The following is a 23,207-nucleotide window of genomic DNA, read 5'->3' as shown; positions in this document are numbered from 1 at the left end:
TCCCTTTTCTCGATCGTCATGACCGTGGCCTTCGCCGTGCAGACTAGCCGAGCGAAGCGCCATGCTGAGACGGAATGGATGCACTACACTCCAGGGCAGCCTTCGACCATCGTGCTCGAGGCCAACGGCACCGACGCCAGTGCGGGATTTCAAGTCGATTTGAAATCGTTGATTACGTCGCCCTACACCGGGCACCTCCTGCAGAGGACTTGTTCGCGCCATGAGAGGATCTACAGCCGACGTCACCACAGTGAGACTATGGCTCCAACTGCCCTGGGCACAGAACGGCTATTTGCGTAAGTCATGATGTAAGAGGGTAGAGGCGCTCTCGTTCCGTTGCGGCGGTTGCAAATTCAGGATGCTCAAAAGACGGTGGTATTGATGCCCGACCAATACTTAATGTCCTATTCAGACGGGGGCTAATTAAATACGATGCATCTTGATTTGTCACGTCCTAATCTGTGCGCCTGTCTTAGCGGTCGAATATACGAAGTCATGACACATTTGCGTGGAAACTTTGGCAGCCTTGCGATTTCTGTCTGAGTGTCTGCGAAAGTGCATGGCTTTCTCCTCGCAATGCGAGGCCTGAATACTGTAAAGAATCAATAGTGTCTTGTCATATTGGCCTTAATTTCAGAGGAGGCTGTTACGGTATACTTGGTACGTACAACTTAATTTCGTGATGCGGATGTGAAATTAAAGTGCCTCGCGTTTGTGACGTCCACTGACACGGCACAACGCAAGGGCGATTTTACGCTTTTACTGTACAAAAATTAGCACCCGCCGCAGACGTTCAATCCTGCAACGTCTTGCACAGCATGACACCGCCTCTGCCTATGCGCCACCGCACCGTGTTTAGAACGGACATTATGGTTTAGGGAAACTAAAAGCAGCATGCACGAAGAGAGTATTAGTTCATTTTGATGTGGCCCGGATCGTAGCGTGATCTAACACAGTGCTTGTTCTTGTTGGAGATTTGTGCTCAAGATCGAGTTATCAGATGAATAGACTAACGCGTTCTAATTTGGAAACATTGGAATTGTGAAAATATTTCAGTGGGCGCTTTGAGCATCATTCTGATACCAATTCTCAGACAGCCCCAGATTTTAAAAATTCAATACTTTTGATGGATTGTATCAGGCTAAAGCCCACTAAGAAATGCGAGGCACGCAGTAGTGCAAGGTTGGGAAATAATTTGGACAACTTGGCGTTCTTTAACGATAATTGACACAGTAGAGCAGAATGAAGTCTTTCCGTTTCTCCGTTATGACATGAATCAAACCAGTGGCCTTATCCTCGGCTCCGCAACGGCATTGCGACTCCCCACAACGGTAGGTCAAGGCACTCAAATGATATATTTAAACCCTTCGTATGTTCGCATTGAAAACAATTTTGTCAGCTGAACCTGCCACAGGGCTGAACGAGAAAAAATGTGGCAACTTAATTCTAGTTTGCACCATTTGTTCGGCACTGGATATTTGCAAAAAAAAATGTAACCACTGAAGGAAAATTGTGAAGATAGATCTTTTACACCAAATTTGTACGGTTAAGGGAGGTTTTAGTTAGTGCACTCTTGTTAAATTTTAGAGAAATAACAAGCATTCTTTTTAATGCTTTCGTGCACATTGTTATTGCAGACCAGTGTATTTGCGTAATACCTCGGTTTAATTACTGCAAATTATTTAGAGAAATACTTCCTTAAGTCTGACTATAGTGGTCACGTTGATGCTTAGGCGTCACACCTTCCGTTAAGTCCAGACAACAGACGAAGAGAACATCATCATCAGCATCATCGTGAGGCTGTCTATACCCAGTCCAGGGTAAAGGCCTCTCCCATGTCGTATGTCGCGAAGCTGGCTCTTTGTAGGTAAGAATACGTATCATACGGTATGTAACAGAAGACGAGGCGCAATTTATTGGTTGTAAAGAAGCTTCAAACTATAAAAAGCTGTGTTGCATACCATTGGAGGACTATAAAAGGATATCAGACTGCCTAACACACCTTAGGCTGCATCACTAATCGTCTATACGCGGCAAAAATAAACATTTATTTAAGGGCCGCCACTTTGTAGTCGACCCTATAAAGCGTAGCGTGTCACTTATTGTATAGGGTTCAAAAATACGAATAATTTTAATTTCGGCACGCAGAACGACACAACTGTTTCCGCAATTGCTGAAACTGTGTTTTCCAACTTATTTATCAAAGCAAGGTCAGCGTGGCCTGCCAGAGATGCAGGAGGCTTGCTCACAAGATAAATGCATCCAATAGGGGATGCTAATCACAAAACAGCTTAAAATTTATGCGATCGTAATGCTGCACTGGCAGGTAATGCAGCAGTTTTGAATTTTGGTTTCTATTCCACTCCTGGGCCTGCGCCTCTTTGTGCAGTTGTATAGTCCTTATAAATTAGGAAGCATCATAATTACAAAAAACATATGTTCGGCTGTTAAACAAACGTTCAAGTTAACATTTCCGCAATAATAGGACCATCAGTTTTTTAATATCATCGAAGTTTGTAACTTTCATGCGGCACTTTCAATTTCAGGGCATTGCAGGCTTAACACATAATGAGTGGCTCATTTGATTAATTTAAGAAAATTAGTAGGAAAGCTTTATGCCCGAAAAACCGGGTTGCAAATACCGCTCGGTTTAAAATTTATTTAGCACAATATGTTGCTCTTTACCACGTTATTTCTCTCTCGCTGCGCCCGGAATAGACACGGAAGTTTTTGTACCGCACGTTTCACGCTGGCTTCAAAGATCTATCGAGGATAAATCTGATCACCAGCCTTGTGGTGTTCGATGTGGACTCTGTGATTGGCGTCGGGGTATTGAAGGCTTTTCAGCGAAACTGCGGTCCTGCGCCGCACATGCCCGAGATAGGGCGTCTCAGCATGAAGCCATTACTTGACATAAGTGGCCACCGTGGCGATAAGTAGCATTTCTCAGATTTTGTAGGAAGAGCGTACGAAAGAACACCGCACCAATGTTCCCTTTATTAGAAAAACATGTGCAACTTTTATAGCTGCTGTCGATGGAGAGCCGTATTTCTGCCGATGCACTCTCGGACCTCTCCCTGCCGCATGTTATTTTGAATGAACGATGTATTTGCAGGCAGTGTCAACACTGGCAAAGAAAAATAAATACCTGACTTAGGAAGAGTTACGAAATAACCCATATAAAACAAGGAGCAGGGGAAGCCTGCCTATTTCCATTGCAATGAAACTTTCCGTACAGTTCCTGGCGCGATGAGTGATTTTATTTACAAGGCAGTAAATTTATTGTGCTCCTCTGGCAGTGGTAATCGACCAAAAATTTGAGACTGCAAAACAGTCATTTCACAGTGGCGACAGTTATTTCCACTGTCAGTAACTCTTCTTTGTCGATTTCAATTCATTGGGTACTTTTCCTTTGCATTCACGAGTAAAAGTTTCTCGCAAACTGTGTATAAAAAAAATTTATCCGCGACAATTGGTCGTTTCTGCGCGTTTTTTAAGACAGCGAGAAAATATCTGGCCTTCACTCGGCTGGCTTATCCTCCTTTACCTCGCTATTTCTCTTCACGCAGCACCCATGCAAGAAATTACTGAAATTCATTCAACTTGAAAAAAAAAAACCAGTCACAAAAGATAATGGACAAGAGAAGGAGTGTACACGCCAAGACGACTGGTGTGGCCAGTCGTTGTGGCGTGTACACTCCTTATCTTGTCCATTGTCTTTTGTGGCTGCTTTGTTTCAAGTTACTATGAACCAACTGGCCCACATTTCAACCCTTCTCAATCCACTTCCTGCAGTCTCTCTTCGTTCAAAAGCTCCTTGCCATTCACGTCGTCCAGCGCTCGTGAGCTTGCGCAGAGTACATTGCAGGCGGAGGAGATGTCGAACACTTTACAAAAACCCTTGCGGAAGCTGTCTGAGAGAAACGCGTACAAAAACGGGTTCACGCATGAGTTTGTGTATGCAATAACTTGCGACGCGATTTGCATCACAACGTGCGGAGTGTCCATACGTTTTCCGTACAGGCCGACACTTTTGAGGAATAGCACCACGTGGACGGGGCACCAGCAGACGGCGAAGACCAGCGCGACCACAAAGACCATTTTTGTGACACGTCTCTTTGCACGGGTACATCCAGCAGTCACACTACCACCGGGAGGTACTGCGAGCCAGAGTCGCTTCAGCATGAGTGCGTACAAGGCAAATATCAAAGCCAGTGCTACCACAAAGTCCATCATGCAGAGGGACACTACGAATGCGGCTATGTTATAATCAGCGTAGGGAGTGAAGTAATTGCAGAAGGAGTGGAGATTATCGACGATCACCATGCCGTGGGAAACAAGCACACGAACGCAGTCCACGTCAGTAGTATGCAGTAAGTATGCATCGAAGGGTGTTCGCCTGCGTCCGTATTGAGGTAGACCAGACAGGATAGACGACCGCCAGAAACTCGTCCACAAACATAGGACCAAGGTTTAGATGCTGGCGCAGGCATAAGTACTGAACGATCCGACACCAGGCGTCTCCGCGGGGCCAGTGGCTGATCATGTAGTCCCACGCTGTGAAAGGCACGCAGACGACGATGAACAGAAGGTCGGCCACGGCGAGGTTCATGATGAGGATGTTGGTGGTGGAACGCATTTGACGGTTGGAAAGCACGACGAGGACGACGAGGGCGTTACCGAGTAATCCTACAATGCAAATGGCAACGAAGGATAGAAACAACAATTCCCAACACCATGTTGTTTTGGCAGTCGCAATCCACCGTCTAGTTCTCTTGGCTCACGATCAATTCCGTGGGTGGGCTGGAGTCCCCCCATATCTTCCAGTGGTCCTCGGTGCTGTTGCAACTTGCCATCAGAGCGGTACCGGTGGTAGCGTTCTGCGCCTGTGAGATTTGCATGGTCCTCAGGAACACTTTGGGTAACCTGAGCAGCGTGATCTGTAAAATACAAAAATATAAGTGCAGTGAGCTGTCAGTAAAGAAATCAGTGCACATGTGCAAAACGCAAATCCTCGCGTGGAAAGTGGGACATAGTGTGTGCGAAAGAGTCCTTTTTTAAAGAATTCATTTATGACTACACGAAAAGAACAGTTATTCAACATGCCTAACAGGACACCAATCACCTTGTTTGGGCAAAGTAAAAATTCAAAACTTAACAGAATCGTACGCGGATATAACGAACAAGATATTGGGCGATCACAAAATATTTCGATACATCTATAATTCGATACTTAAAAAGCCAATGGAAAACTTATAAGCGCCTTGGGGGCTGAAATTAGTTTTTTACAGAAAAACGTCGCACCATTCTATTACCTGTTCTTCATGTTGACCCTGGTGACCTGACATCACCTCGAGAGAGCTTATGAAATTAACCTGCGATTAATAAGCGGCTAGGAAGCTGTTAGCAAGCAGATACCGTGGTGGCTGTCCCACTGTTGAAAAGCTGAAACACGCTTCGTAATAGGATGTCCGGTTACGCACCAGGAGCCTGAAACTATGCATGTCGTAATCTTGGGCTTATCCAGTGCTCACCTGACGTTCCCACTGAGTGTCATCGTTTGCAGTGAACATAAAAAAAGGCTTTGTGAGGAGAAGCAAACCAACGATTTTCATTGTTCTATGCTTCTGTGTTTTCAAATATAGAATGTGTTTGTAAAAATCATTGTACGCGTCCATGATTCCCGCGATCAGACTTCTGCCGACCATGGCTGCCACATAACTGTGCAAACAATGAGCTTGGCTGCGTTCACCGCAGTCTCGCTTTAGTACCAAGTTTTATTTAATAACTGATTTAAAAGACGTTCGTCTCACCATAAATCGTATATGCTAACACCGTTAGGGATGCCCATCACTCTAGCCTTGTCAATACCACTAAATCAGTCCAGAATCGTGCTGCCCGATTCATTTAATTTGACCATTACAATTCCATCATGTCAGGATTAAAGTAACCATTAAATTTAACTGCATTCATCTGAATTAGAAACATAGGACGTCTTTGTTTATTTCAAGGTTTGCGAAAAATATTCCCGCTTCTACTCAAATTATGCATGCGCTCGTGGCGCTTCCCGCCAAAACCAATCGAACGCTGTTTACCCACAACGTGCTCATACCACACCATTCCGGCAATCGTTTTTCTTGCAGACTGTCCATGGCAGGAATAGCATTCCGGCTTAACCTGCACTGACATCGCACAGCACACGGGCGCCTTAGCGTTTTTATGGAGGAAAAACGCTAAGGCGCCCGTGTGCTGTGCGATGTCAGTGCACGTTAAAGATCCCCAGGTGGTCTAAATTAACCCGGAGCCCTCCACTACGGCACCTCTTCTTCATTTCTTCTTTCACTCCCTCCTTTATCCCTTCCCTTACGGCGTGGTTCAGGTGTCAAACGATATATGAGACAGATACTGCGCCATTTCGTTTCCCCAGAAACCAATTATTATTATTTAACCGCCGACAATTATCAGCCTTCGAATCCGCCAATCCGGCATCCACTAAGCACATTATTTTGTCAATACTATTGTCCATAAATGTCAATGATGCATAATGTATGTTTTGGCCGTTGTTATCCGCACCCCTTATATAACGTCTCGCGTGGAGTGCCCTTGAAGAATAAAAATAAAAGTGAACAAATAAATGCAAACTTCTGTTGTTTAAACTGAAGTCGCAATTAGTCCATTCTTAAGGATAAACGGGTGAAGAGAATTAAGCAAATTCAATGGGATAATGTGCCCCAGTATGCACAAGCAATCGACAATTACGAATACATACACTGCAGTAGAAATCGCCATGCTATTTACTGTTCCTGACGTTCTATTAGCTATAATATAAACTTCCTAAGTATTTTACTGGAACTACGTTTATGGAGTTTCTGGAAGAGCCATCACCAGCAGCGAATTTAAAAGCGTGCTTTTCAAGACACTGAGCTTACCGGGTGTCGACGGGTCCTTTTATATATTCTCTTCGACACTGGCAAGTTTTTACACTACACACCGCTTCCGCAAGTGTAGCACCTGACAAGGAAATCTTCGATTTGTGCCAAATTGCAAAGCGTATCCTTATGAAAACTTCCACGGGGCCGATACTTCGCAATTTGCTGAAGTGACTAGCGCGGGTAATGTAGAGAACAACTATGCGCAGTCATCACTTGCAGCGGTTGTTTACGTGTCACGGTAGACCACTTGGCTGCTCGAGTGACTAGCGGGGGTAATGTAGAGACGAACTAAGCGCAGTCTTCATTTGCAGCCGTTGTTCACGTGTGACGGTAAACCACTTGGCTTCCGAGCCCTGAACGCCATCTCGCTTGCCAGGTGCAAGCAAGCGCGATTTCAGTATGTGCAAAGCCCGATCTCAATGTCTGAGCGGCAACGCGTTCCCCATTTGATATGGTACAGGTGGAATATGACAAAATATGCAATTTAACACACGGCTATGCGATGTAACATACGGCGATGTAACATAAGGCTACTGCTATACCACTAAGCCAAACCTCGAAGTTTGGCTGAGGTTTCTTGTTTATCGCTTATACTGCTATTTTTTATGTATTTTTTCTTCTGCCTCCTCCCATCATCATCATCCCCCATCGTTACCCTCATTTTCTCCTCTTCCTGTTCCCCAGTGCAGAGTAGCATACCAGATATTTTTTTCGGGCCAATCTCTCTGCCTTTCCCGCCTATAAACCGTCTCTCTGGATTCAGCAGGAAAACGAGACGTGAAATACACAATCTTCGCGTTAGAAACCAGTATCAGTGAATTTTCGTGTTTACTGGCTGATCTCATTACCAGTAAATTTTTAATTTAATGATGCGTGGTTTGTTCATGTCGTAAGAGAGCTTCGCACAAGGCCTGCTACCGACAACGATTCCAAATATCCTTTCTTTGGCAGCGTTTTCCGCGTGAACGTTCAGCTCGAGCAAGTCTGGACTTGTGACAATGCAGCCTGGCATTTTACATCACGTTCGCTGTCATGCGAGCAGTGGGGCGCAGCCATGACCAGCAATGGTCTCGAGGACCAATGTCAGACCATCCGACGGGTCCAGACATCAGCGCAATCCACCGGAGTCCTCAACTCAGGAGTCAGCCCTCCTGACTCGTGAAAAATTTTATGAAACCTAAAAAGTTTTATTTCTCTCCTCAAGAATATTCCCGCAGGTGTTAAGTCAGCTGACCTTCCAGTTCATGCCTCTGGTCCCTGCCGCCCTACCCACTTGTCCTTGATGGTTCCGTCAAGCCATTCGTGCAAGACTGCTGCTGTGAGCCGGTCCGCCTTATAGTGCTGAAACCAGATGGTCTCTCGAAGCGCGAGATGCAATCGCAGGGAACATCTGGGAGAGTGCCTCTCAAGGTGTCATTGAACTACCGGCGGGCTCAGAGCGCATGGCCAAAAAATACTGGCCTAATTACTCTCACTTAAATGTCCCATGTTCCACACCAGACAACAAATGACCATTGCCTATGGTGTTTTAATGTGGCCCCCCAAAGTAGGTTCGTATCGCACCAGTAATGCGCATAATGAATGTTGTGGAGGTCGTGTGTCTACACGTCGATCCCATTGGTGCATAGCACCATGTCTAAAAAGCCCAGTACTCCCGCCGTATTCATCAATATCAGCGGAGCCAAGCCAACATTGATAGTCTGTGTCTATTTACTTCTGGTGCGACTAGAAGCGACACAGATGGAGAGCAGCATTCTTCAGAATTCTCCACCCTGTGGACCTCAGCAGTCACATCACGCATGCGGGCATTAGGTTTTTCAGCCATGAAAGTGAAAATATCAGTACTGGGTTTTTTCGGATGGTTCCCTTCCAGCGCAGCGTGCTCGTGAATCTGGCATATTTCCTCGGTCGAGTGATTCGTCATTGTTATGTTTACATTGTTTTCCTCTAAAATGTCACACTTGGTGTGCCTCCTTCTTGCAGCCACCTGCAGCGCACAAGTCTAGGGGATTGTTCGCCTTCTGTTGACTTTAGAAGCGCATGCTTCCACAAGACAACAACACTACGCAAGAGTTACTTGCGGCGTGACACTAATCAATTACTCGAGCTCAAAAACGCCCGATCTTCGTCACAGTGTGGAAACAGAACTGAATTTTTGTAGACGATATCCATCAGCAAGAGTTGTTGTCGGGCTAGTTGGCTTGATACTTGTAATGCCATCAAAGGTTATGCGAATTAAATTCGACACGAAGACACAAGATACGACAGGACGTTCGCAAACTAACGACTAGTTTATTCAGAAGCTGGCGCGTCTAAATATAAGACATGTAGGCGCATGCACGGCGGATACACCCACAGCATTTCTGGTAAATGTGATGACACCAAATACCCTATACGACAGATTTTAAGAAGGCTGACTCGCAACAGTATAGGACGAGAGACGTATCGCTGACGCAGTTTTTCGCATTCTTAATGAAAAAGGATTCCATTATTTTGCGCGCCACGGTGTTGCTACCCCGGACAAGAATCTTGATCTCATTAGTCGCAGCCGCCATTGGCACTTCCGGCAATGTTCGGTCAAATTCGTGATACTTTCCCTATCTCCTAATATGCGTTCATTCTCGCCTGCACGATCATTATTGCTGCTAGTTCTTAGTTTGCGATCGTCCTGTCCTGCCTTCTGTCCTTGTGTCGTCTTTTATGCGCATCAAATTTGATGGTAATACAAGATGACACCCTGCTCGGCCCAATCGGTTAGCGGGACAGATATCCGAGACAAGCTCATACCTGCGTAATGATTTTTTTTTCCTTTTGTTCCGCTCAATTTCAACGGAAGGTTCTTTCAGACTGAGGAAGAGAAGCGGCTGGGGACGGCGCGTTTTCGGCGGGATTTTATCAGCAGCCCACGGTTACCTCAAACCAAGGTCAGCGCGGCGGCACGAAGGAGACCGCGCTTTATCAATTCGCATATGAGAGCGCTGCATTCACGGCGTATTTGGAACGCGGAACACGCTGTCGACAGGTGTTTTTCAAGCATCGCCGCCGCAAGAAAAAAACACGGCTAACTTTGGCTACCTCTCAAAAGCTCCGGGGTCGAACAAATTTGAAAGCGCTCGCCAGGTTTCTAATACAGAACTGAGCGTTCAAAGCAGCGCTTATGTAACAAAAATCCTGTATTTCTGAAATATAAAAATTAAAGCACGCAAATAAAAAGAAACTAGCAGATAGTTACCATAGCCCTTACCAACTTCCACTTGAATTCATTTCTGCGGCCGCAGCGGTGGCTCATTGGTTATGGCTCTCGGCTGCTGACCCGAAAGACGCGGGTTTGATCCCGGCCGCACCGGCCACGGTGGCTCAGTGGTTAGAGCACTCGGCTACTGATCCGGAGTTTCTGGGTTCCAACCGGGCCGTAGGGGCTGCGTTTTTATGGAGGCAAAACGCCAAGGCGCCCGTGTGCTGTGCGATGTCAGTGCACGTTAAAGATCCCGAGTTGGTCGAAAATATTCCGGAGCCCTCCACTACGGCACCTCTATCTTCCTTTCTTCGTTCAGTCCCTCCTTTATTCCTTCTTCCCTTCCGGCGCGGTTCAGGTGTCCAACGATATATGAGACAGATACTGCGCCATTTCCTTTCCCCCCCAAAACAACTATTATTATCCCGGCCGCGGCAGCCGAATTTAGATGGAGGCGAAATTCTAGAGGACCCTCTACTGTGCGATGTCAGTGCACGTTAAAGAGCCCCAGGTGGCAGAAATTTCCGGCGCCCTTCACTACGGCGTCACTCATAGCCTTAGTCGCTTTGGGAGGTTAAACCCCCATAAACCAAACCAATATCCGGAAATGACGCCTACAAATAAAGTGGCATCAGCCAGTGCGGTCAGCGCAGGTGGTGCACCAAAGGAGGAAATAAAGATCTCTACCTCCTCTTTATCAACATGTAGTGCCGGTCTTCTTGTCCTCCCCAGCATCACAACGAGCGTTTTGCACTTTGTTGCTGCCCTTTTGCATTGCATCGTGTTATGTGCTGTTTTTTTAAGCGAAATCTCTACTGGCCGCGAACATGCGATTTCGCCGTAACGGTGCTCCGAGGAGGCACATCACGTCACATGTGCCTCGCCGCTGACATTTCTCTCTCTCTCTCTCGCTCCATATTCACTACTGCGCATGCGTCTCTAGTAGCACCGAGCCAGAGGTGTTCCGCCGCTGCGCAGCGCCGCGCCTTTCCTCCAAATCCAACTTTCAATTTTCAGTTTTCTCTTTCTTCTTTTCCTCCTTCCTTTATCCCTTCCTTTACGGCGCGGTTCGGGTGTCCACCGAGATATGTGAGACGGTTGCTGTGCCATTTACTTTCCTCAAAAACCAAACGAAACAAGTGAGCCGAAAGCGTTTACAGAGTTCATTGGCGTTGACAAAGGCCGTTCATTTTCACGAAAGTAAAGGCACACAACCGGCTCCGTGGGTGAGTGGAGACCCCAATCTCCCTTTCATGTTCGCGACGTTGGTGTCCAACTGCGAAAGCCTGCTTTTATTGCGTTCCGCACAATGGATAGGCAGAGCGCCCTCCCTGCCACCCTGTGATGTGGCGTGCACTTAATGTTTGATCACGAGAGATTGATCTCCAAATGAAACGCTGCGGCCTAGCTATTGCTTCACTGCCGCATGTCAGCCACAATGCTGTCAGCGCTAATGCATTCAGGCCACATCTCTCTCTCGCCACCGCCACAAGTATCAAAGCACGAAGGAGGCGTCCGCATATCCAGGGAGAAAGTTATGCGCCCTTCCTTTGCGCGAAGCCATCGCCGTCTAGAACATTGTGAATGCCAAAGCCAATGAGCACAGTGAACCCCGACATCTTTCGGTTTGTATATCGTGGATTAACTGGGCTAATCCGCATTAATCTTTTCATTTGTGCAAGTCCATCGTGCTTTCTTTTTCACTTCTCAGCTCGCAGCCGTAACCCTGAACAGAGCAGGCAGGGAGACCCTGAGATTAAAGCGCACCGCTGCTTTAATGCGTGCGGCGCTCGAAAGAACTCGCCTTATTGTTCCTTCCCTCTATTACTGGGCCTTTATGAGGTTCGTGCTCAACAGTTCACGTCACGTAAAAGCGATTCACTCGCAAAAGCTGTTCTTGTGGCATATAAACGCCACAAAACCGTCATCACTATTCTCGTTGTTATTAATGACTAGAGTTGACATTTAGAACACCGGATCCCTTCTGTATTGCGGTGTAAAACTGATGCACGCAATTGTTTGCTGAAATTAGCCTGCTTTATGTGTTGTGTGCAGGCCTGCAGGCAATCACTAGAAGACAACGCAGTTCCACCCTTGGGTGCACGAGCAGCATCAGCGTAAAAAAGCATCCGAACATTTCAAAACTGCACAGCTCTCGTATCTTTTCTGTGCGCCAGCCCTCTTTAAAACTGAGGCAAGAAACGAGGAGCTTTATGGAGGCCGAGTTACACATGGTGGATTCGTAATGCAGCTGTGCGGTTTCTTCACCGCTAGTGTGTCGACAGGCGCAGTACTGCACGCAACAATGCGTCAAGATCTGTCCTCGCTATGATGACCAAAGGCCGTGTCTCGTGATGTAATTACCGCAGTCGTGAACACTACTGATGGCGGATGAGGGTGGTAACTACCTCTTCGCCGGTGTATTTGCTCGTATGTCACGATTTAAGCCGGACAATGCGCGTCCTTTTTACTTATATGTATATTTGTGATGGTTTTCTCGTCGCTCATGTCACCAACGTTTTCTGTATTGCTCCTCCACGGCGTCTGTATCTTTCTATGGAATAGGCTGTAAAAGTAAAGAGAGCTTGCTCTCTTTGTCATGATGAGTCACATTTGGTTGATTCTCCATGAGAGCAAAATATATGAGTAAAAATTTACCAGGGCAGTCACCACATTTTAAAGCGAGATACGCCAACAGCTGTGCAAGCATTTATTTATTTATTTGCCTACACTAAGGCCCCGCAAGGGCATTACTCAGAAGGGTATGTTGAATACAAAAACCTTCACAGTGCAGGCAAATGCATTAATACTTTAAAGTTGGAAAAGGCGCCATGTATAAGACAGCCAAAGAAAAAAAAACATATCAAGACACTTACCATGCACTAAAACATATTACTACAAAACGTACGTGAAATGAAAAACGAACTTCACGAGAACTCTTTTGTTGTTTTTTTCTTTAGCATCACAGAAACGAAAAACAAAAAACCAGCACTCCACGCAACGCTGAGTGCAAAAGAAAAGTCCACATTAAATGCCTTGAGATCTCTAGAAAGGATGGAGCGCTGATTGAAAAGAATGAAAATCGTTGACAGTGGCAGCGTAAGATGGTAATGAATTCCACTGAGCTACTGAGAGTACAAGATGTCAATTGGGATATTTTTCTTTGTGAACAAACGGCGGTTTGCTTTGTAAGCGTGATATATCCTAGTCAAACTGTGAAGGGCTGGGAAAATACGTGAAAGAGAAAGGGAGCTCACGGGCGGACGGTACAATGAACGAACGGAGAATAAAACTTAAACTGGGCAAAATCGGTTTCTAATGGTAGCCCTTCACAATTTTTGTACACGTTACGACCTGCTGTCTCAGACATGAGAACCGATATAAAAAATGAAACCAACAGTACATAATCTCGTCCGTGGAGTAATATAAAATTTTCATCCTCACCTGATAACCTGCGCCACGCACTGGTCTACAGGTATCGCCTGGCGGAATCGCGTGTCTTTTCTCTGTCTGGATACGAGGCCTAAGGACCTCTACAAGGATGTCGGTGACAGACGCAGGCAGCTGCCGACAAGTGAACAAGCCAGTGAGGTGATAGCGCTTCCCATATTAAAGTCACGACCAAGTTCACATGAACTCACTCTCTGTAATACTCCACGTTCCGGTCCCGAAGCAGCAGCAGGAGGTTGCAGCCTTGGCCCAAGCGGGCGAGTTGCTTTAAAGATGGACGCACACACCACCGCCTCCGGCGCGTACTGATCTACCATCTGCCTTTTGCCACTCTTCCAGCATAGGAACTACAGTGTTCCACATGAGAATCGACACTATCTCCTCTGAAAAGGTCGCCATTACATCTCCGCTACAAGCTCGCACGCGGGAAGTGAAATGTGAAACGAGGACTGTGATAAAACAACGCAAGCCAGTGTGCAGCCGCTCAACCGAGGACAGAAACGCGCGCGAACTTTCAGCGGGGCTCACGCGTGCTCTCGCTTCCTTTGCTATTCGCGGATAGAAAAGAAACTGCCTTCAGATCTCGCTGCTGTCGTGTAAAAGCGAGAAGCAGCCGCAGTTACGCGTCGGTTCTACCGTGGCGGGGGGTGCAAGTGACAACAGGCTCCTTTTTTCCGTCGAAGCGAATCCGCTTCGCTCGCCGGGAAATTGGAGAAGTGTGATGCGGCTTTAGGGCAGCTAAAGGAGGAGCAGAGATTGCCTGGCAGATGGGCAGCGAGGGACATTTCTTTTACGAAGGGCGTTCTAATAAAAAACACTCGTTGGCTCACTTAAAGCGTGCAGGTGCGTTAACTCAATTCTGAAACATTGAGACGGGCACGTGAAGCCTACATTAGGATGCCAAGACAGAAACTACATAATATAAAAAGGTTAAGCGGCAGAAAGCTAAGTTTCATAGTTGACGTAGAAAATAAGAAAAAGGGCATCCAGAACAGTCTCAGTATGTATTATCATTAGCAAATAAAAGATGCACAAAAGTGAAGCCTTATCAGAATTCAGAAATCAAAATATCGATCACATTCAAAAACATTCAACAGCAACCGCCTAGGAGTGCACGGGCAGCAAAAAGAAATGACACCGTTTTTTTTACCTTCAGTGATCAGATTGACGGATGTAGTTATAAAAGTCAAGTTCGGTCATACTCTTCTGCCATACAAAACATTCGCACAATTGAAATGGGACGTTTCCGTCCTTCATCTTATTTGTCTCTTTTCGCGCAGATTCACCAGAGGTGCACGCACGGTAATGGCAATAGCAATCTCTTTTTCATCGGTAGCTCATAGGCGCGTTCTCGGTTGCCCGCGCTGCTTACGTCGATCACAATACCCGTCTTGGCCACAAAGTCTCTCCAAAGAATTACAGGCACGTATGAACTGGGGGGATGAACGAGTCGTTGTCGCCTCACCCGTCTTCTCAGCCTAGCTGCACCGCTTGAATGTGCCGTGCCTCTCGCAAGGCGAAAAGTGGCATCGCACTCTCTCAACCTTGCATTATTGGCGCGTGGATGGTTTAACACCTCGTCACCGAACATAGACACACGTTTGCCCCTGTACCCAGCAGCACGGTGAACTTACTTCGATCTATCGTTAACTCGAGGAACGGCGCTGTTGTGTAGGCGCAACTTTGCACGCGACAAGCTGAGGGCGCCCAGGAACCAGGAGTTGCTATAAGTGAATTGTGCAGGTGTTAGATATTCCTGGAGTGCCTGCTGGGAGATGAAACGTTTTGAATGGCAAACTGTTTTAATTACATGGAATAGTAGTACGACCTTATCCCAGAATAGAAAAGTGTAAAACAGCTGTATTTTATCGGTACTCACCTAAGGGGAACAAACGTGGAGGCTAACGAAAAGGTTCAGCTTAAGTTAAGCACAACGCAGCGAGCCATGCGAAGAAAAATGATAGCTGTAACGTTAAGAGACCAGAAGCGGGCAGAGAGGTGAGGTAACAAACGCGGGTTAATGACATCCCAGTCGAAATCAAGGGAAATAAATCGGCTTGAGCAGGCAATGTAATGCGATGGCAAGATAGCCGCTGGTCCTTAAGGGCAACGGAGTGGATTCCAAAAGAAGGAAAGCGTAGCAGGGGGTGGCAGGAGGTTAGGTCGGCAGATGAGACTAAGAAGTTTGCAGGGATAGGGTGGACACAGCTGGCAAAGGAAATGAATAATTAGAGAGACGCGGGAGAGGCCTTTGCCAAACAATGGGTGCTGTCAGGCTGACGGTGATGATGAACAGTAAAACTTCAAATAAAAATCACACTTAAGAAGTAAAAAGAACGAGCGTGGCTATTTATCAATAGAGGCACTCTCCTCAGTTGCAAAAAAGAGCCGAAATAGCTTGAGTTAAAGAATTGATCACTCCATTTCCGCAGTAACACATACCTGCTACTTAAGATTGCAAAAAGTGAGACGCTTATTCAGAACACGAGGCAAATGACCAAGGCTTCAACTGGAAGGAGCAGTTGATGGGCGTCCGGCTCAAATGGTAACAACCAGCTCCATGTTTCCCATTAGGACAACAATACAATTGTTGGCAGTCGCGCTCCACAGGGGTCATGAAGAAAGGCCGTGGTAAACGGGGCGAAAAGACAGGAAAACATCCAGGCGTCCAATGGGGAGTTGGCTACATGCGGGATGAATGCTCGGACACGTTTCGCACAAAGTGCACTCAAGGCTTCATTGAAAACAGCAAGAATGCAATGACATGAAACAAAGACTTCCAAAGTGAGGCCAAAGAGAGGTAATAGAGGATTCAGCACACACGTGTTCGTGCTGGTATACCGCAGCACAACTGGGAAATCCCACATTCAACGTAATCTTTTATATTCTTTTGATGGTAATGATGTTCGAAAATGCCTTCTTCTTCTTCTTTATTTTCTGATGAGCGTTTCCATTTCTACGATTTAATTCGCTTAATTTCAACGCCGTTTCCAACTAAAAACAAAGTTTCAAACCGACTGCGGCCGTTCTATTAATAGAAAAAATAAAACAGAGCCACAACGCCTTACTGCGCTAGTCTTTTACTTCATTCTTTTAATAGATGCGAATCCGCCGCTGTGGCTGACCCTAAAGACACGGGTTCGATCCCAGCCGCAGCGATCGCATTTCGATGTAGGCGAAATGAAAGAGTCCTGCGTACTGTGTGATGTCACTGCACACTAAAGAATGCCAGGCGGTCGAAACATCTGGAGCCTTTCATTACGGCATTCCTGATAGCTTTAGCCGCTTCGGGACGTTAATCTCCATAAAACAAAACCAATTTTTCGTAGACTCCAAACGAGTTAAAAAAAGGTTTTATGTAAATAAAAGCGAACGTATCGCAATGCGGATTGTTCTGTTATGCGCTCAATGCAGACATTGCATGGTGCACTTGAAATGCATTTACAATGCGCAAAGACTGGATTATGATAACCAGAGCATAACTTTGCTGTCCTTCTGAGTGTATTCTTTCTCATCAGTCAGTCTAGCGTTGTGCCGCTTCCATTGCACCAGTTCTAAAGCTTGGGCCGTCCGGCAGGTCTTCCTATAAACAGTCGGGCCAAGCTGACCTACCATAGTGGCACCGGAAGTGGTTGGCGCTCACGCATATTTGAAGAGGACTAGCAGCCCAGATCCTCGTAAGAACCATCTCACAGAGCAGCATTCTCGTTCAGTACATGACGGGAAGTCAGCCGTAATGCTGTCTGTTCTGATCGAAAAATTCTGGCGTTGTACTGGAGGACTGCTGGAGGAAGAACCCCGTGCGCTTTACTACGAAGATATGCATGGACTGGAATCGTTAACGTTGTTTAAATAGAGATACTCTGTTACTAGTCGAATAATGTAGCTTGTATATATAAACGACGAGAACAGCCGAGAAATTCTACTCTTGGGATGTCGCGTCCTTAAAGGTGTATTTACCGCACGGCCGACAATAACCTACGACATAATCAGAAATTAACAAATATTCTTCACATATCTGCTCTAACAGTTCACTGAAAGACAAGTTACAAAAACTAACCGACTCTAATGAGCACTTTATATCGAATGACTGCGACTTCACAAAACAAAAGCTCAATCGGTCTTCTAGGGCATGCAAACGAATTACTTTGCCGCATAGCTTTGTAGCATTTGCGCATCAGAAAAAGTACGCATTGTTTACCTAATGCTACGTGAAACGCGAACTTCGAATCATACAGCATACCGTGAATCTGCATCGCGTACGCGACTTCTTGAAGCCCCTGTGCGTGCGATTGTGGTACTTCACCTGCTGCAGTTTCAACTCCTCCGAGTACAACGCCATGCAAAAACCGGCAAAACTATCTGCCAACACCACCAGGATACAAGGCCTATATGCCGCTACCGTGACGTCATGAGATAAAGGCAGATGGTTCCGCAATTGCTCGGCAGTGGATAGAGAATCGCAAAAATTTCTTCGCGTGTGTATGTGAGATCTCTAATCGCACGCGTCACTTTGCTTTTTAATGACGTCTCTTAAAAGCGCGCAAGAATTTTACAGAATTTGAATCCAGTTCAGTGTTTTTGTGGCCACGTAAAAGCTGCTGATGACGCATTTTCGAGCAGCGCGGCGAATGGCGGGAATAAAAATTGGGGAGCACTAAATTATTTTTGTTAAATTTAGAGAGTTCACTGACTAATTATCTCCTGAGAAAGGGGCCATGTGCCCATCCGACCCTTCTGGGGAACAGAGTAGTTTTGCCAACTGAACATGTTTGAATAGCGAACACCTGAAATGAAATTTCAAAACTTCACTAACTTTTAACAAATATACTGTTACATAGATGTACAGGTATGAATGAAGGCAAGCAAGCAAACATCTCTGAGGCATAGTTGTTTTTAGAGGGGGGGGGGGATATTTGGGCTCTCTAAATTGAGCCCCCTGTCAGCAAGTGCGATATGTAGTATATTTTATTACAAACTGATTTGTCAGTAATGAAATTAGGTCGTTCTCAACCGCACTGTGGAATAACCTAGAAATAAGCTTTGAAACCGATTGCGCTCATCATCGTTATCAAACCTAACTGCCTTTTGTTTCAGCTCAACGCGATTAGCAAGCCGAGGCTTTAAAATATTCATTATATTCTCGTGAAATTGGCGGAAGCAAATAAAAAACATGAGGGCCAATTTGCGTAGTTAGGTCAAATGCGAATGAGATGCGTTAGCAGTTCGGTTTCCCTTCGGTTCTGGTGTTTATATCCAGTGTCCACGGATGGCAGTTATTCGGATAGCGATGAGGGGTTAATCTCCCTATAAGCGCAAATGCTAATTCATTTCATTCGTAAATAACTGGGAACCTTCCTACCGCTCCTGGTGCAGGGGTGCAGTGGTGAAGTGATGCGCCACAGAACGTCCCAATATGATTGACACTGCCCTCTCACCTACTACTGCATGGCGAGAGCCCAAAACGATGGGCAGTCTGCTCACAGTCCGGTGGTCAGGTTACAATGACGCCACAAAGTCACGTGACCTAGGTGACTCCCCTAGATTGCTTTTATGAGGCTTTTTTCGTAGATTTTTCCCTCTTTGCCAATGACGGCGACCCCGCCTTTTCTATGGCACGAGCTGCTGGTTGCTTTCGCGTTAATCTGATACCCGATGCACTACTGCACCTGAGAGAGATCCGTGCGGAAGATGTTGAAGCAGAAGCAACACCCATTCGCGGCCACTGCCTCCGAACATTTCACCCCCTATATATTTGGCGGAGTTTCTGGCAGTGGCTCTCGCCCTGCGCAGGATACCCAACTCTTTCTCTGAGTTAATAGTAATTACGCTTTCATTTTTCTTATGCACTTCTATATCCACGTCTACCGAGTCGCAGTCATATCCAATGCTCATGTTTTTATCCCTCCTCATGTCCCATTATTCGGTTTGTCAGTTCGGTTACTATTCTCATCCACCGCCATCAACGCTTCCTGACCGCGGTAATGATATCCCTAGGAGCAGGCTCTGATCATAAACGCGAAGATAGATCGTGCCCGTTAGTTGCGTGCAGTGCATAGCCTGTAGGCAGGCGGGTAATGATGGAAGTGCCCGGCCAATCTCTACGAAACGGCCATGTGTAACTCCACCTAGAGACAACTCCTCCACTCCCTCCTCACATTTAAAGCGTGGGGTGGGGGCAGTAGAGAAAGGGAAAAGCGATTTGATGTTTTGAAATGTTCTGATTCTTAGTGTACAAAAGTATCCTGCACTCATATGTGAACATGCGTTGTCTGTAGTGACACTGCTCAGAGCACCAAAAGTACCCTAATGCCCTAAAAAATTTCCTGCATCAGCTTACAAGCCTATAACGATGATATCCTACGTTCGCTCTGGTGCTTTGAATCTCAGATGTATGCATTCGTTATTAACGGGGACAATCTCGTTGAGGTTTTGGGCGTTGTTGGGGAAAAAAACACCTTCTGCAAGTAAATCCTTTTACGAGACGCGAAATGATTTGGGCGACTTGGTAAGCGTCTGGTATTGGGCTTGCACTGAGCTCTCTTATTTGCAGCGTGGTGCCGCAGCCTAACACAAGTTAGGCTGCCTAAAACAAGTTAGGCTGCCTAATACACCTTGGGCTGCAACACTTGCCATCTATACGCAGGAAAAAGACACATTGTTAAAGGGCCTCCACTTTGTAGTTGGCCCTGTAAAGTGCAGCGTATCACTTGTTGTGTAGAGTTCAGAAATACGAATAATTTTCACCTGGGCTCCCAGAATGACGGAAATGTTTTGCAGAATTGCTGAAACTGTGTTTTCTAACGTATTTATTAAAGGTAGGTCAGCGCCACCTGCGCGAGATGCGAGAGGCTTGCTCACAAGAAAAATGCACTCCGTAGGTAAGGCTAATCGCAAAAAAGCCTAAAAGATATGTGATCGTAACGGTGCACTTAAAAGTAATGCAGCAGTTTTGAATTTTGCTTTCTATTTAACTTGTGCGCCTGCGCTTGTATGTGCAGTTTTATACTCCTTAGAATAAAGGAAATCATCAAGATTACAAAAAAATATGTTCGGCTCATTAACAAATGTTCAAGTTAACATTTCCGTAATGATGGGACCATCAATTCTTAAATATGATTGAAGTTGGTAACTTTCATGCGGCACTTTCAATTTCTCGGGATTACAGGCTTAACACATAATGAGAGGATCATTTGCATACGTTAAGACAACTTCTAAGAAAGCAATGGCCGAAGAACAGGGTCGCTAAATAGCGCCATGTTTAAAATTATTTTAGCGCAAAACGTTGGTTTTCATTTATTTATTTATTTTTCTTTATTTATATAAAATACCTACAGTGACCGAAGGCATTATTTCATGGAGGCATGTACATATTGTTTGCGAGAGGCCGTTGTGTGAGAAAGAAAAAAAAATGACGAGAAAAGAACAGAATTGCGCCACAATAACAAACAAGAAAAACAATTAAATGGCTTGAACGAGCAAATTGAACGAAGGCACCGTGCAAGCACCTACACATCTGACAATAAAGCCTGAAACAATATTTTACAGTGACATTCAGCAATTTTCTGTGAAAGTAGGTTGCATTCGCTGACAGAGTTTGGAATTAAAAAATGAATAACGAAAGATATTGGAATCACAATTAAAATCTCTTATGTTTAGTTGGTGATCGGACCTCTTCTTGTCAGTGTCAATGTTGTTTCTCTATCTCTGCGCGCTGAATACACACGGAAATTTATTTACTCTACTTTTGACCCTGTCGTCAAAGATTCTTCACGGAGAAATCTGATCACCAGTCTTGTAGTGCTCGATGTGGACTCCGTGATTGGCGTCCAGGTGTTGAAGGCCTTTCAGCGAGAATGCGGTCCTGCGCATCGCATGACCGAAATAAAGCGTCTCAGCATGAAACCATTGCTTGATATAAGTGGCCACCGTGGCGATGAGTAGCATTTCTCAGACATTGTGGAAAAGCGTAACTCTGCACCAATTCCCTTGATTAGAAAAACATGTGCAACTTTTATACCTGATGTCGACGCAGATCGCTATTTCTGCACATGCGCTTTCTGACCGCTCCGTGTCGCGTGTTACTTTGAATGAAAGATTCTTAGCAGGCAGTGTGCATATTCGCACAGGCAAATCAATAACTTCATTAGGAAAAATTACGAAATGACCCCATAGGCAATAAGGAGCAGGGGATCCGAAGCCGGCCTATTTCCACTGCAGTGAAACTTTCTGTCCAGTTCCTGGCGCCATGACGGAATTTATTTATAAGTCAAAAAGTTTATTGGAAACCTGTGGCAGTGGCAATGGACACAATATTTAAGACTGCAAAACTGTCATTTCACAGTGCTGACAGTTATTTTCACTGTCAGTAACTCTTCTTTTTTCATTTCAATTCATAGCGTACTTTTCCTTCGCATTCACGAGTAAGGCGTCCTCGCATGTATTTTTTATAAAAATTGTCCTCGACAATTGCTCGTCTTTTGTGCTTGTTGTGATCCCAAGATAATATCCACCGTTCACTGAGCTGGCTTAGCCTCGTCTAAATCGCTATTTCTCTTCAAGCTGCACCCACGAAAGAAATTCCTGAAATTCAATCCATTTCCAGCACTATCTCTTCGTTCACAAGCTCCTTGCCATTCACGGCGTTCAGCACTCATGAGGTTGCGCGGCGTGCATTATATGTGGGAGAGATGTCAGAGGAAGTCTTGCGGAAGCAGGAGAACACATTACAAAAACCCTTGCGGAAGCTGTCTGAGAGAAACGCGTACAAAAACGGGTTCACGCATGAGTTTGTGTATGCAATAGCTTGCGACGCGATTTGCATCACAACGTGCGGAGTGTCCATACGTTTTCCGTACAGGCCGACACTTTTGAGGAATAGCAACACGTGGACGGGGCACCAGCAGACGGCGAAGACCAGCGCGACCACAAAGACCATTTTTGTGACACGTCTCTTTGCACGGGTACATCCAGCAGTCACCCTACCACCGGGAGGTACTGCGAGCCAGAGTCGCTTCAGCATAAGTGCGTACAAGGCAAAGATCAAAGCCAGTGGTACTACAAAGTGCATCATGCAGAGGGACACTCCGAATGCGGCTATGTTATAACCAGCGTAGGGAGTGAAGTAGTTGCAGAAGGAGTGTAGATTATCGACGACCACCATGCCGTGGGAAAAAAGCACAGGAACGCAGGCCACTAATATGATGGTCCACGTCAGCAGTATGCATCGAAGCATTCGCCGGCCTCCGAATTGACATAGAGCGGAGAGGGTAGACGACCCCCAGGAACCTGTCCAGAGACATGAGGACCAAGGTGTAGATGCTGGCGGAGGCGCAGACGATGACAAGGTACTCAACGATCCGACACCAGGCGTCTCCAAAGGGCCAGTAGCTGAGCGCGTAGTAACACAGTCTGGAAGGGACGCAGACGACGGTGAACAGAAGGTCGGCCACGGCGAGGTTCATGATGAGGATGTTGGTGGTGGAACGCATTTGACGGTTGCAAAGCACGACGAGGACGACGAGGGCGTTACCGACTAATCCCACGATGAGAATGATGCCGAAAAAGATAGACACAACAATTCCCAGCAC

The 23,207-nt window shown here is 46.0% G+C and overlaps 2 pseudogenes; both read right to left on the bottom strand.

The window, feature by feature from the left end:
- Nucleotides 1–3,777: 3,777 nt before the first annotated feature.
- Nucleotides 3,778–4,639, bottom strand: LOC144102438 (allatostatin-A receptor pseudogene; annotated as a pseudogene).
- A 17,631-nt stretch (nt 4,640–22,270) lies between these two features.
- On the bottom strand, nt 22,271–23,207 carry LOC144102436 (allatostatin-A receptor pseudogene; annotated as a pseudogene).

This window comes from Amblyomma americanum, chromosome 8 (assembly GCF_052857255.1).
Source record: "Amblyomma americanum isolate KBUSLIRL-KWMA chromosome 8, ASM5285725v1, whole genome shotgun sequence".
In the NCBI taxonomy this organism is placed as follows: Eukaryota; Metazoa; Arthropoda; class Arachnida; order Ixodida; family Ixodidae; genus Amblyomma; species Amblyomma americanum.
The sequence above is the reverse complement of the archived record's forward strand: the minus strand, read 5'-3'. Positions and strand labels throughout refer to the sequence as shown.